The following is a 6000-nucleotide window of genomic DNA, read 5'->3' as shown; positions in this document are numbered from 1 at the left end:
ATATATTTCAGATTATTATTATATATTTTTTCAGATTATTACTATTTCCATTACAGGTTATTACCAATATTGAATATTGTTCCCTGGGTTATACAGTAAATCTTTGTTGCAAACGCTCCCTTTTAAAGTATTTAAAAGTATATTTACAGAGTTGTGCAACCATCACCACTATTTAATTTCATAATAGTTTCCACCCCAAAAGGAGCCCAGTACACACTAACAACCATTCCTTATTCTCCTGGCAAATGCAAATGTACTTTCTATTCCTATGAACCTTGCAGTTCTGGACTCTTCATATAAATGGAATTATGCTATGTATGGATTTTTTGTGTCCGATTTTTTTTTCACTTAGCATAATGTTTTCACACTTCATCCATGAAGCATGAGTCAGAATTCCATTCCTTTTTATGGATGAATAATAGTCCACTGAATGGCTGTACTGCAGTCATCAGCTGTTGGACCTTTGGGTGGTCTCCACTTTGGGGCCATTGTGAATAGCACTGCTGTGGGTGTTGGAAGCCTGTGAATTTGAGTCTGGTCCAGACCCCTTGTTCACTTGCCTCACGCTTTACCTTCTTTCAGAGATATTTTTGCAGGGAATGTCTCTGGTAAATTCCCTTTTAGAATAACGTCTGGCATTCTGGATTCTAGTTTTTAACAGATGTCAGTCATGGCCACAAGAAAGCACACATTCAGAAAGTTAATGTTCAGATTGAGTAGTAAAATCATGATAAGTAGATAAGTGAACATCCCTCCCCCTCCCTCATAGTCCAGGGAATCATATTTTTGTCTTGTGCTTTTTCTTAAATTTTAGTTCCATTTCTCACGGGACTAGCACGAGGTCCATCCTTTTCATGGCTGATGTTACTGCATGTCTGTATATTATGTATATGTGTGTGTACATAGAGGGGTAGGAATAACTCTAAAGAAGTTCCCCCCAGATTCCCACTCCCTGCTAATTCAAACACTAATCTAGATACCACTGTGAAGGAACTTGGCAGGTGGAATGAAGGTTACTCATGAAGGTTACTTTAAAATAGGAAGTTTATCCTGGGTTAACTAGGTGGGTCCAGGGTAACTATCTGAGCAGAAGAGAGATTCAGATAGATTCAAAGCATGAGAGAGACTCAACCTTCCATTGCTGCAGGGAGCCTGTACAAGGGAAGCATGAGAAGGAATTTGGGCTGCCTCTGGGCACAAAGGCCAGCCCCAGCTGACAGTCAGCAAGGAAACGGGTCCTCAGTCCTACAACCACAAGGACTCAATTTGGCCAACAACCTGAAGGCACTGGGAGGCAGAATGTCACCCAAAGAATCTTATTCTTGTTTTCTGGTCAAGAGCCCAAGCCATCAGACCCTTTGATTTCAGCAGAGTGTAGATTTAAAATACATGGTGCTTGGACTGCTGACCTTGGGACTCTAGGAGGGTGAATGGGTGTAGTGTTAAGCCTTTAAGAGTGTGATAACTTGTTACAGCAGCAATAGAACACTAAGACATGCATGCAGATGTTGTGAGTTTTCTATTATAATTATGTCATATGTCATGCATTAGCAGTAAAATGTATATAATGTATTATACAGCATTTACCATATAATGAATTTTACACACACACACACACATTTGTCCTGCTAAAATGTTATCTCAACCATCCAGCTCCCCTCCACTTCTTTGGAGTTATCTCAGGTCTGGCTAGAGGGTGGTGGGGATGAGCAGTGAGGAGGTGCAGCCACAGGGGTTGCAAATAGGGTTTGTTTGTAATGCGTCAGACAATTCCAATCAAAGGTCTCTTCACATAGTACAAATAAACAGATTCCCATGAGAAGGTGTTGCAGAGCATGCAGTTTTGTTTTGTGAGGTTGTTTGTAGACGCTGTGTCAGTAAATTAAATGTCTTCACCTGCTCAGCAACAGGGTGAGCCGTATTCACTGCAAGATGAAGAGTTAGTGGTTTTTAATTAGATATTAAACCACTAGCAAATTATGTGAATTATGAGGCCAATTATTAATAAAGAGGAATCCAGGATAGCATGAAAGAATTGTTTTTATTGTAGATAGGTAGATGTCAATAGGTATGTAGATAGATATTTTACTTTTTTATGGAAAGATCTCTGTTTCCCAGCGACACTAGAATATGGTAGTACTTTCCACAAACAAGCTGTTTCTCACCTCTGTAACCTCGATATGACTGTCCCCACTGCTGGCAAGTCACATTCTGAATTCTTCCTTTCCTTGACTATCTCCTCTGCAGCTTCTAAGATCCTGTCCAGATGCTCCTTACTCCTAGAAGCCTCCTCTGCTTGCTCTAATGACACGAACCGCCCTGCCGTGGTGCTGGTGTCCTCCTCCGCCTCCCCGACTAGGCCGGGGCTACTTGATGGAAGGGTCATGCATATATATTTTGGTATATGCTGGTATATACATGCGCTAAGAGGTCATTGCAATAAATATATTGTGTATACATTGAGTGTGTATATAAATATTATATATATACTGTGTATATAAACTGTATACACATTGTGTGTATAATATTGTATATATACTGTGCATATATATAAAATATTGTATACACATTGTGTGTGTGTGTATATATATATACAATCTTGTATATACATTGTGTGCACATATATATACACACAATGCTGTACATACATTGAGTGTATATATACACAATATTGTATATACATTGTATGTGTATGTATAAAATATTATCTATATATCTTGTGTGTGTATATATATATACACAATATTGTATATACATTGTATGTGTATGTATAAAATATTATCTATATATCTTGTGTGTGTATATATATACACAATATTGTATATACGTTATAAAATATTGTGTATATATATAGCATATGCTTGTATATACACACACAATGTATATATACACACAGTATTGTGTATGCATTGTGTTTATATATACATAATATTGTATATACCTTGTGTGTGTGTATGTATATAATATTTTATATACATTGTACACAGACAGACACACATATACATTGTTTATACATTTATCTTCTTGATCTTTGTCCTTGCAGAGTCTGTACTGTACCCAGCACACAGAAGGCATCACTGAACATGTGCTAAGTGTTGCATCTTGATGGAATAAATATGTCAGTCATCATCCCAGCCAGGCCTGTTGAGAGTACTTAGGGTGTTATCAATGGCCCTGCTGGGAGCGCGGGCCTGCCCAGATGCTGTCCCAGGCAAGCTGAGACCTACGGCCACCATGCATAATGCTGAGAGGCCCAGAGGAGGGAAAGTGAGTTGCTGGTTTGTGGCCTCCCGCGGTGGTGCTGGCTGGTGGGAGTCAGATAGAGATGGAGGTCAGCTGGCCATTGTGCAGCCGTCCCGGCAGAAGATGACCATGACTCTGTGTAGAATTAGAGCAATAGCATTTTGGGGAAAGCAAACCTTTGGGAAACTTTTTAATGATTTATTCTTACTCATGGGAATGGGAATGCATGGTTTTACCATACTGTTTACTCACAATTTGCTGGGACCCATTGGATGCCCATGTCAGCCTATAAACCTACCACCTATGGGCCAAATCCGTCATCTGTGGCCCCACTGCCCGCTTTGTAAATAAAGTTTTATTGGAACACGGCCACCCTTGTTCATTTGCGTATTATCTATGGCTGCTTCAAGTTACGAGGGCAGAGTTGAGTTGTGGTGACAGGGACCCATATGGTCCACCAACCGAAAATATTTAGTGTCTGACCCTTTACAGGAAAGAGTTACGAATAGTACAAACCTATGAAATGCAAGAAGCACTCATTTCATATAATACCAGCCTAGAGCAGCTGATCCAAGATGATGGGGGCTGGGAGATGGTGCCATGGTCAGGTCCTTGTAGGGAAGGAAACACTTTTCCTCCCCGCTCTTAGTTTCTGTGACTGGGGCCCATGAATTAAACTGATAAGACAGATGAACAGGAGAAAAAGTTTATTACATATGCACATAAGGGCCTCCAGGAAAAGGAAGTGAGGACACAAGGAGGTGGCTAGACCCTGGGGCTTCCACACCATTTTAACAATGAGGGGTGAATTGTGAGCAGGGGCAAGGCAAAGGCAAAGGGGTAGGGAGCTGGGGTGAAACTGAGCAGAACCCTGGCTCCTGGCACAAAAGCCTGTGTCCCCTATTCTGAGTTCCAAAGGGCAGGTTCAAATAGTTGCTAATCAGGGAAGGGAGGGGATGCAGAGATGAGGGAGAGGCCAACAAGAAAAAATAGTGCAGCCTTGGGGCAGAGTCCTGGTTCCCCCTCAAGGGATGCACATACCAATATCTTTGAGTTTTTCTGCAGAACTAAAACCCCTACCAAATGGAAGATGTTAACTACATGATGAAGTATTCTTCATTCCAGAGAGAAGGTTGCAGTTCACCCACCACCACCTGATGCCAGACGATACCTGGATTGAAGGAATGTGGACCTTGATCCTTATCAGCAACCCTGCTCCTTGACTATAAAACTTCTCACACACCCCCACCCCCTGCCCCAGTGTGGGACACAGTTTCCAGGGTGTTAGCCCACTGTGGCCCCCTTTGCCTGGCAAAGCAATAAAGCTATTATTTTCTACTTCACCCAAAACTCTGTCACTGAAATTTAATTCAGTGTCGGGGTATAGAGGCCAGATTTGGCTTCAGGGTCAGGTCAGCATCAGGGGGACTAGTGGAGAGAAGGGTGATGTTACCGAGGTTTCTTGCAGCCCCATCTCCCCCTCTGATCATGAAGTTTGTCCCTTCCTTCCTGGGAGAGAGGTGGACATCTTCCAAGGGACATTTGCATACTGCTTTTGGGCAGATCGGGAGGGCAGAGAGTTCATCCCAAGTCTGCTGTTTCTCAATTGCCTTTGGCTCAAGATAATTTTTTTGCCAAAGTGGCATATTTTTGGGTGGCATATTCTGATCCCCTTGAAACCAAGCAGGACCCTGTGGGGCTCCTGGCCACAAAAGCTTTTCTGTGTTCCCCATTTCTTGATTATAGGAAATAGGTTTCATTCAGCCTCCATAAACTTCCCTGAGTTCCAACAGGCACGTTCAAACAGTTAAGCAGGGGAGGGAGGGGATGCAGAGACTAGGGAGGAACAGTCAAGAAACAATAGTGCAGCTTTGGGGCAGGGTCCTGGTTCTCCATCAAGGGATACACATAACAATATCTTTGAGATGTTTTGCAGATACTGAAACCCCCAGCAGGTGAGAGAAGTTAACTGCATGTTAGAAGGCGAAGGTTGATGATGTTGGCTCCCATTTACCTCACCACCAACCAATCAGAGGAATGTCCATGAGCTGACCACGCCCTCTTTGAACCATTACTATAAACTCCTCACTACCCTCTCCAGATCGGGACACACAGTTTTGAAGGCATTAGCCCACTGTGACTCCCTTTTCTTGGCAATGCAATAAAGCTATTCTTTTCTACTTCACCCAAAACTCAGTCTCTGAGAAACAATTCTGTGTCAGGGTACAGAGTCCAGAATCAGCATCACCCTTCATCCTACAACTTACCAGCTACACTAGGTACTAATGGCCATTTATGACCTAAGCAATTACCTGAGCATTCCTGCCTCAGTTTCCTCATCTGCAAATTCAGATACCAATGCCCACCTCCCACCCCCCACCATCTACCAGGAAGCTGCTGTGCCAGTCATCAGGAGAGATGATGCCAAAAACCACTTTGTGGTTTAAAAATGTGACACTCCATACAAATGCAGTGGAATGCTGGCTCTGAGTGGGCCCGAGGGAGGGGGCACTGATGGGCCTCGGAGAGTTCAGTCCAAATGGAAGCCGCTCACTGCACTTAAGAGCCACTCTGTTCCAACTGCCGCTAAAAGGAAAGTGTTCAGGGATCCTTTGTTCAAGCAGAGGGTTTGAATTTACCAAAGCCAGAATTTCCCTGCGGGAAACAAGGCTAATTGTGAAATGGCTTTGGAGTTAACTGTTCAGTTATTCTCAAAGAATGAGGCAGGATTTTCATTTGAAATGCATCGCCCTGCCC

The sequence above is a fragment of the Neophocaena asiaeorientalis genome, unplaced genomic scaffold (genome assembly GCF_003031525.2).
Source record: "Neophocaena asiaeorientalis asiaeorientalis breed wild unplaced genomic scaffold, Neophocaena_asiaeorientalis_V1.1 scaffold489, whole genome shotgun sequence".
Lineage (NCBI taxonomy): Eukaryota > Metazoa > Chordata > Mammalia > Artiodactyla > Phocoenidae > Neophocaena > Neophocaena asiaeorientalis.
Note: the sequence above shows the minus strand (reverse complement) of the source record.